The sequence below is a fragment of the Rutidosis leptorrhynchoides genome, chromosome 11 (genome assembly GCF_046630445.1).
Source record: "Rutidosis leptorrhynchoides isolate AG116_Rl617_1_P2 chromosome 11, CSIRO_AGI_Rlap_v1, whole genome shotgun sequence".
NCBI lineage: Eukaryota > Viridiplantae > Streptophyta > Magnoliopsida > Asterales > Asteraceae > Rutidosis > Rutidosis leptorrhynchoides.
In genome coordinates, this window is record NC_092343.1 from 294320502 (window position 1) to 294330399 (window position 9898).

General features: G+C 42.7%; 1 non-coding gene across 1 annotated transcript; it reads right to left on the reverse strand.

Annotated features, from left to right (window-relative positions):
- Positions 1 to 8986: 8986 nt before the first annotated feature.
- LOC139879170 (small nucleolar RNA R71) lies at positions 8987 to 9093 on the reverse strand. Its single transcript, XR_011770021.1, has one exon. It is a non-coding gene; the product is annotated as a small nucleolar RNA R71 (small nucleolar RNA).
- Between the last annotated feature and the right edge of the window lie 805 nt (positions 9094 to 9898).

A 9898-nucleotide genomic window follows, 5' to 3' on the forward strand; every position in this document is an offset into this window, starting at 1 on the left:
GAAGGGTTAATATTGTGATGTGGATTATATAACCCCAATGGCAAAGGGTTAATATTGTAACGTGGACTTATATAACCCCAATGACGAAGGGTTAATATTATGAGTGGAATAATTATACGTATGTGTATATGGCGTGTTTATTTGTGGGTGTTATGGTATGAACCATCGAGCCGGTAGTGCCATAACATGCGTGCGAATTGATGCGAACCACGAGCCGGTAGCATCGAGTGTGAACCACGAGCCGGGAGCACTATAAAAATAGATGTGAACCACGAGCCGGTAGCATCGAGTGTGAGCCACGAGCCGGTAGCACTATAAGAATAGATGTGAACCACGAGCCGGTAGCATCGAGTGTGAACCACGAGCCGGTAGCACTATAAAAATAGATGTGAACCACGAGCCGGTAGCATCGAGTGTGAACCACGAGCTGGTAGCACTATAAAAGAGTATGACTCAATTGCGTATGGTGTGAATCACGAGCCGGTAGCACCATAGCGTTATGGTTAACCATATGGAGATTGTTGATTGTTTAGCATATTGATTATTTATATATATTAATGTATTGTTGTGTTGTAGCTAACCCTCCGGGTGTAGCTTATTGGCGTTGTTCCCGTCATCGTTGGTGAACTTATACTTTGTTGATATCTTTAGCTTGTTGCTTAGAGATCGTACGGTATGCTTAGTGTAGATGCCTTATACATGGATGCTTCGGTATGCGGTATTTGATATTTGTGTGGCGTGTCCATTTTATACATATATATGTATGTAGTATGTTATCACTCACTAAGCGTTAGCTTACCCTCTTGTTGTTGACTTTTTTTTATAGATTTGCATGGATGCGGTGGCTCGGGTAAGCGGGGACTAGTGGACTTGCGTAGTTGCTTTAGAAGGCTTGCTTTTGGATTGATTAGGATTGGGTAGCGTGTCCCCAATCGCCATGCTCGGCTTGTTTTGTATTAAAAGTCTTGTGGTCGAAAACTTATATTTTGTACTTAACGGGGTAATTTGGGCATATGTGGGCCCGGTGTCGTAAAACCCTTTTTATTATTGGAATGTGTTAGTTTTTCATATATGAATACTTTGTGAAAAGCGTTTTGTCTAATAACGTCGGGAAGTAGCCGAACATTTTCACATTGCAAGACTTTTTGGACAGCGGGCTGCCAGACCCTTTCTGCGCGCCGTGCGGGGTCATGGCGCGCCGCGCCATTAGCTGAACAAAGAATTTTTTTTATCTCGTGTTTTTGGTTGGATATTGGGTTGGGTTGTTACAAGTGGTATCAGAGCATGGTCTAAGGGATTTAGGTGACTTGAGATAGGTGCCTAGACTTAGACTTCTGTGGGTGCTTAATTTGTTGCGGGACTTGTAGGATTACGGGTCGGAATGGGTTATGATTAGTGCATTGGTTGTAGGTGGACTAACGTTTATATTAATATGTGATTATTATTAATATATTGTTGCGTTGTGCTTTGTTTATGTTGCGATTGCATATATCATCGAGCGAGGCGGTCGTTGTACTAACGAGTCGATGCGGCGTGTATGCATAATAAGGACTTGCAAACCTTATTACGGGTGCAAATCGTGTCTAACAAGTGATGTACGTCGAGTGTTTAGCAAGATGGGGCGGTGTTGTGTGTGTGCTTTATACGTTCGTGATCTTGTCGGTGGCGAAACGTTTATGGCGTTATCGTGGGACGAATTTAAGGAGGAATTCTTCGAGGAGTTCCGGACTTCAGCCGATTTGTCGGAGTTGCGTAAGGAGTTGTGAAATTTGCAACAGGGTTCTATGGATTTAAATACTCTCAAGACGACCTTTATGGCGAAGGCTCGTTTTTACCCGGAGTATTTGGGGAATGATCGTTTGTTGATGGAGGAGTTCTATCGAACCTTGAATGACGACTTGAAGAACAAAATTAGCAGAGTTCAGGAGAAATCGTTTGCGGAGTTATTCGCCGTGGCTAGGGATTTCGAGTCGTATTCGCGATCGAAGGTTGGTGAACCTTCAAGTGAGAGAAGGGTTGTTTCTTATGGTGCTCCAAGTAAGAGGACTAAGGGTCCGAGTGTGAGCACGGGTGGTACGCGGACGAGTATGTTGAATTCTAGCGCGTCTAGATGTTACAATTGTGGCATGAGGGGTCACAAGTCTTGGGAATATTCGGTGCCGTTTGAGTTTGAGTTGTTAAATGCCTTGTGTTGTGCATATTGTTGTTATGGGTGACGTTCCTAATGGAAGTACCCTATGGTGACGTTTGATTGTCGGATGAAGGGCGTAAGACTTGGTGCAACCAAGCATTCCTTAGTATTTGGTAAATGTTTCCACTAAGCCATGGAAATGGGTTTTGGTGTTCGGTTGTTAAGCGCGTGTTCATTTTTGTGTTGAAGCTGATGAACCATGAGGTTCGACGGGTGGGATGAAACTCGAGAAATTGAGTGTTGACCTCGATGTATGTTGGTAAAGGAGTCTACGTGACGCGACATTAGGTGCCTCTTTTATACCTACTAGCGTGGTGTACGACTCCGATTATGCCGTGGTTACATTGTACTTAGGGTACCGAGGTGAAACCCTTAGGTACATGAGTGACTAGGTGGAGGTTGACAAACTATAGCAATTGGATGATTGCGAGAGTAGAGTTTGTGTAATTGTGGTACACTTTTCGTTCAAAGTGTTTGAGGATCGATTTAAATCCTTCGTGTGCTGAAGGTTGGAGCATGATGTGGTGATCGGTCGTGTGAGCCCAATTGTTGGTAAAGTCTACCTTTGGTAGCATTGTACGGTAGTATGAGTTGTAGATATGGAACGTAGTTCCAAGTGGGGGAGTTACACTCCCGCACGAGGAGACCTTAGGGTGAGAATTCGGATAATGCTTATGGTAGATCTGAAACTTGCGTTGGGACCTAGTTTTGGTCGGTTTGTGGTAGAGTACAATTTCGGTTAAATTATACTTATGGTTTGGATTTAAATTATCACCGAGGTGGTAATGTGGTAAATCTCGTTGAGAGATAATGGACGTGTTTGGCGAGCTAGGTGAAATCCCTCGGTTAAGGGATGTGCGTATCGAATTCTCTTCTAGAGAAATATTGTTTTGTGTCTATGTTTGATATAGGTGGTTCTGGCTCGATAGTGTGGATGGTTAGTGGTATCCGTTAGGGTTCGCTATAGTGTAGCGGAGCGCGTTGTTGCACTACTCTTTGTTTGAGGCCAAAAGTGCGTATGTGAGTGGTGAAGCATGACTTTCGGGGTCCGCTGACTTCATCATGAGGTATTGTTATAGTGGTGAAGCATGACTTTCGGGGTCCGCTGACTTCATTATGAGGTATTGTTATAGTGGTGAAGCATGACTTTCGGGGTCCGCTGACTTCATCATGAGGTATTGTTATAGTGGTGAAGCATGACTTTCGGGGTCCGCTGACTTCATCATGAGGTATTGTTATAGTGGTGAAGCATGACTTTCGAGGTCCGCTGACTTCATCATGAGGTATTGTTATATTGGTGGAGCATGACCTTCGGGGTCCGCTGACTTCATCACGAGAGTAGTGATATATCGTTGAAGCATGACCGTTGATGGGGTCCGCTGACTTCATCCGGTGTGGTGTGATCTATCGGTTGTTTATACACCGATGGTCGGATAGTGAGGACCGTGTTGTGTGATTAGGGATGCGATAGCCGTGTTTCGCTCACGTGTTGTTACGGGTGTGACAATAGTCGATTTTGTACAACTTAGGATTTGCGTTGCCATAGTCGTTTTTGGCGCTTTTGGTTTTAGCCGTTGCTTATGATGTTAGGATAGTGGCGTATTGGTTGTATTGCGCACGACAAAGGATGTTTAGTGGTAAGTGTAATCCGTAAGGATTCATGTGGTTCGATCTTCAACGTTTGGATTATTGACTTTAGGTTGAGACTTGGTCGCTTTTAGCATTGTCCTTGGTAAAGGTACGCTAAGGAATTGACATCTTGGTACGAGATTGGTTGAGTTTTTCCCGATATGGGGAATTGAGCAGGTTTTAGTGCTCGGATTATGGTTTTGATAAATCGCGGGTGACGATTTTAGTTGTTAAAGGTGATTCATTGGGAAGAATTGTCTAGGAAAGTTCGGATTGGGACTTATGATTGAAGGCCGTTGAGTAGGTCCGGATTGGTTAAGTGGAGAAGATCACGAGGACGTGATCGAGTTTAAGTGGGGGAGAGTTGTAAGACCCAAATATTTAGTGTACGTAATGTATTTATGGTGTACGATGTGTGTATGGAGTGTACACAGCATGTACGTGTTGCTTGCTCGAACGTCGAAGGAAACTGGACGTTGTCTGAAGTGACAAGGTATGTACGTATCTTTTCAACCCCAAATAAAGTTTGTGTTGATATTTCAAAGCCTTACCATCGGAAAGGAAATCTTATTACGTTTCCAACGATATTTGATTCATCGAAAACAGAGCTACGGTCAAAAAGTTATGGCCAAAACAAGTTACTGAAAACTGACCTGAAGGGTGGGGCGGCGCGCCACCTTATGGAGCGGCGCTCCGATTGCTGCTGATGCGATTTTCAGCATTTTTAAAGGGTTTAAATGAGGGGTACTTTGGTCTTTTCACTTGGGGTCGGTTTGGGGTCATCAAAACTGATCCATTGATCATTTTGGATCACATTTCACTCATCAAACACTCTCATCAAACCCTAGTGTGAGAAACCCATTTTTAGTGTGAGAAAGCTCCATTTGAAGAAGATGAAGTTTGATTCGGGTCAAGTCTCAAGTATTAAAGTTTCTCTACTCGTCAACGGCATCATTTTCGCGGTATTGGTAAGTTCAAACTCTGAATTTCATCCTTGTAATTTGATATTGAAGTTTAGGGTTTGGAGCTAGTTAGTTGTAAAACTCATTTAGGAGGTGAAATGGGTAATTGTAACTAGTTATTGTTGATGTTGGTGGGTTTTGGGTTGGTTAATGATTTAACCATGTTTAAGACTTGTAAATGGTGTATAATCACTAGTATTAGTGATTATTTGGAGACCATTAGGGTTCTTGTGGTTGACTAATTTTGACTAGAGTCAAAATTAGAGTTTGTTGATGATTATGACTCAATTGTCGAGGTAGTAAGGTTTATAAACTTAAAATGGATTAAGTTGAAGCATAGAACCGAGTTAAATATGTTTTGGTGTCAAAACTTACTAATGGCGTGATATTGACTTCTTATGGGTCAAATTAGGGTTTAAGTGTCATTTTGGGCAAGATAGGTGTTTAACACCTATGATTGGGTTTGATGGGCATATTAGGACCATTCTCACTTGTATTAGTGATTATTGGTTAGTTTGGGCGCGGTTTGTACTTGGAAGTGCATTTGGGTCAAAATTGCACTAGTTGTCAATTTGGGTTGATTTGTAAATCCACCCTAATTGTGTATTTGTATTTGTGATAAATGGAATAGGTACATTCCATCGGCGATTTCGGATTTTCGGTTTGGCATCCATCAAGACTTTAAGGTGAGTGTTAATATCCTATATGCATATGTATGTGTAGGATGGGTGCGGATCGGGTGAAGTGGTTCTCGGTTATAGAGCTCACTTCACATATAGGTGGATTTGTTGGACTTGTGTATAGGTCCAATTGGCACGGTTGTGCGTTTTGGTTGACCTCCTTTAGCGAGGTGCACACTTTGTGGGTACGTTATCACATGGGCGTGTGATGCGGATTATATAACCCCAATGGCGAAGGGTTAATATTGTGATGTGGATTATATAACCCCAATGGCGAAGGGTTAATATTGTGACGTGGACTTATATAACCCCAATGACGAAGGGTTAATATTATGAGTGGAGTAATTATACGTATGTGTATATGGCGTGTTTATTTGTGGGTGTTATGGTATGAACCATCGAGCCGGTAGTGCCATAACATGTGTGCGAATTGATGTGAACCACGAGCCGGTAGCACTATAAAAATAGATGTGAACCACGAGCCGGTAGCATTGAGTGTAAACCACGAGCCGGTAGCACTATAAAAATAGATGTGAACCACGAGCCGGTAGTATCAGGTGTGAACCACGAGCCGGTAGCACCATAAAAATAGATGTGAACCACGAGCCGATAGCATCGAGTGTGAACCATGAGCCGGTAGCACTATAAAAGAGTATGACTCAATTGCGTATGGTGTGAACCACGAGCCGGTAGCACCATAGCGTTATGGTTAACCATATGGAGATTGTTGATTGTTTAGCATATTGATTATTTATATATATTAATGTATTGTTGTGTTGTAGCTAACCCTCCGGGTGTAGCTTATTGGCGTTGTTCCCATCGTCGTTGGTGAACTTTGATATCGGCTAAAAAGTCACGTTTTCACCCCGGTATTGAGGCCCAAAAAAAAGAAAGATTTCAACTTTGTCGGCAAAATACCCACTTCGTCGGTTAGATTTGAAGAACAAGTAATTACGAAGACGGTGCAAAAATAATTAAGAGAATCGGAGCTAAAACGAAGATTCTAGAGCGAAAACGGTGAAAGTCAAGAAATCAAGTTACGATCCAGGAAACAAAGGGCTGACCAGGCAAAAATCCGGCCTGCCATCCGGCTTGCCGTATGGGTACGGCTTGCCAAATCCGCCCCACCATGCGTGTTGCCAACCCGGATCCGGCTTGCCAAATACGGCTTGCCATCCGGCTTGTCGTACGGCTTGCCGGCCGGATTTGGCTGAATTTTCATGCTTATTTAAAGGGCTTTGTTCATTCATTTTCAACACACACTTCAATTCACTTCTTTCTCTCTCTTGTACAATATTAGCCATACTCTCAAGGCCTTCGACTCCGTGCGGGAAACCTAGTACCCGGAGAAGAACGCCAAAGATTGTATTAGGAGCGGTCTAGAGTCTTGAAGTTGTCACTTTTGTATTCAGAACTCGTTTAATCTACTGGTACTTCTATCCCTTATCTTATATAATGTTTATTGATATTATTGCCATGATTAGCGAGTAGTTATCTTTAGTGTATGCTATGATGTAACCAGTTATAATGCCGAAATAATATTATGGCTTGTGTATGCTGTTGAGATGCTTTCCGATTATGCTTTAAACTCAATCGCTTTTCCAACTAATAGAACGTAGTTATAGGCTCTGTTATTGGGAAGTCGCGAACCCCGATTCAGAGTACACTATATGTGTCACCCCTTGGTAAGAGAAATCTCTCGGATACAACGTAAGATCGACTGAGGCACACCGGTTGTAGTAAGTCTATCGAGCTTTGGACTCCGACTGAGGACTCTTTCGTAGTGAAACATCTGACTAGACCCCCAGTACATTGTCGGTCCCAGACCATGCTGGTCTAGACTTGGCCATGGTGTTCCTTTATGGTTGAACTCTTTTTAGGGCCTAACTACCTTTTACCAATCATTAACGAAAGCATTGAAACACATCACGTCTCTCGGATACGGTAAGTCATGTATTCTATTACGCTTAAGAAAGTTTAGACTATTTTGGAACGTTAATACGCCACCCAACCGAGTCGCTCAATTGGATGAGCCGTCTGAACGTGTATGCCTGTAGTCAGACTGCACGGGCGTCGGGGGTAAGGGGCGTTGCTGTCTATTCAGAATCTTCAAGCCTAACGCATTTCCCAGTGACATGTCTATTGACAGGGGCGTTTAGGACTAGTGTAATGAATATAAGGCCTCTGCCTATTCATGAGCCAGTATTCCATAATCTCGGCAGAATAACTGATGAAGTCATAGTATGCACTTACTTTAACCTTATCTGAATTACAAATTTTATCGCATTTACTTTATCTATCTTATATAACTAGAAAACCCCAAAACAAATATTTACTACTCCCTAACTATCTTAGGTAGAATATAGGTTCGATGCTACTGATATCTCAAAAATACGACCCTAGGTCATACTTCCCTTACTTATAAGGAGTAGTAAGATTTAGGCCCCGCTAAATATAAATTTAAAACAAGTACCGTACTCCCACGAGTGGTTGATTCCGGCGAGCCGCGGCCTGACGACACCGCGCAAATAAAACCGTCCGTTTCGGCCATATCACGGAGTACCGCTAGTTTTTGGCGCCGCTGCCGGGGAACTGGTATCAGGAAATTCTGTTTCAATCAAATCTGTTCACAAGCATTTAGTGGTGTCTAAGAAAGACAATTATATACGGACGTTGGTTATTGGATTTTCCGAACAGTCACCAATTATATTGGGACCAAAAGGATCCTGCCTCTCCGTTGTCGGCCTGGCCACTTGGTTTGTTGAATAGTTTGAGCGAAGCTTTGTTACCGAAATACCAGGGAATCAGCAGCCAGAACCAAAAACATATCCACCATAGGTAGTTAGTTAATTAGACTAGAATACTTCAGATTAATTTAGGATTACTTTAGCTTATCATAGATTACCTTAGATAACCATAGATTTACCTAGAGTAGATTACCTTAGAATAAATTAGGTTTCCTTAGAAATAGCTTAGATTAAATTAGTTAGTTTAGTATAATTTAGTTTAATTGCGAAAAATTAAAAACAAAAAGGCATACCCAGTGTATGACCCAAACCCGATCTAGACCAGGACAGCTGTTATTTGTACCTGATCCAGACGTGATAATCTACAAAGCACGCAAGGAAGCACGAATCAGAAACCGAATGGTGTTACGCGTGACTTTAGCAGAAAATACCAAACCCTCGATTGAAGGTCGAGGAGGACCGATCAGATTTCCAGAGATTCAAGGACACTCGTTCGAGTTAAAACATCACATCATTCAGCTCATTCAAAATAGCTGTCAGTTTCATGGATTACCGAATGACGATCCTAATTCTCACCTTGATAAATTCATATCTCTTTCGAACTCCTACAAACAGCCAGGGATAGGACAAGATATAGTCCGGCTATACTTGTTCCCCTATTCTCTCACTCATCATGCTCAAACTTGGTTTGAAGGACTGGAAAAAGATTCCATCACGTCTTGGACGGAGATGGCCACTAAATTCTTAACCAAATATTTCCCTTCTTCTAAACAAACCAAGCTAAAGAATGACATCATTAACTTCAAACAAAGTTATGATGAATCTCTTTACACCGCATGGGAGCGTTTCAAAACCCTGCTGAAGAAATGCCCTAATCACCAGTTAGAACGGTCAGCCCAAATCTGTACCTTCTACAATGGTCTTATGGTAAATCATAGGACGACGATCGATGTAGCAGCTCAAGGGAATCTGATGAACCAAACCGCAGATGAAGCATGGGAATTGCTCGAGAACATGACGATGCATCATCATGACTGGAACAGTGGTGAAACTACTTCATCATCTGCCCCGCTCTCCGCACTTAACAATCAAACAGAGACTATCAAATCCCTCACAGACAAGATGGAATCTCTTGCTAAGCAACTCGGAGAATTGAAGACGCAACCGCAGCAGGTTAACCAAGCTCAGGCTTGTGTGAATTGTACCAACCCGCAACCCACTGAAGAATATCAATTGAGTACGAGAATCCTGACGGTTCAGTTTGTTACGTTCAATACCCAGCTCGTCCACCAAATCCCGAATTCAATCAAGGACCACCAAGGGTTAATCAATTTTAGCGAAGCAACCAACCTTTCCGCTATCGCTATCCGCCTTACCCAGCTCAACAATCTCAATTGACCTACGATCAACCACTTCCACTCACTGGTCCCCCAGTTGAGGAAACTTCCCCTACCACCCAGATTACAAAAGCAGCTAACCCCACTCTCGGAGCTGATGAACAGTTAACTTAGTTCATTCAAGGTCAACAACAGCTAAATCAGAGAACTGCAGCCAGACAAGATCAGACGGAGATACTAATGAGAAATCAATTGGCTCTGCTCAAAAGTTTGGAGACGCAGCTCGGACAGTTATCACAACGCCTTGAAACCCGACCGCAGGGAAGATTGCCAAGTAATACTATCCAAAATC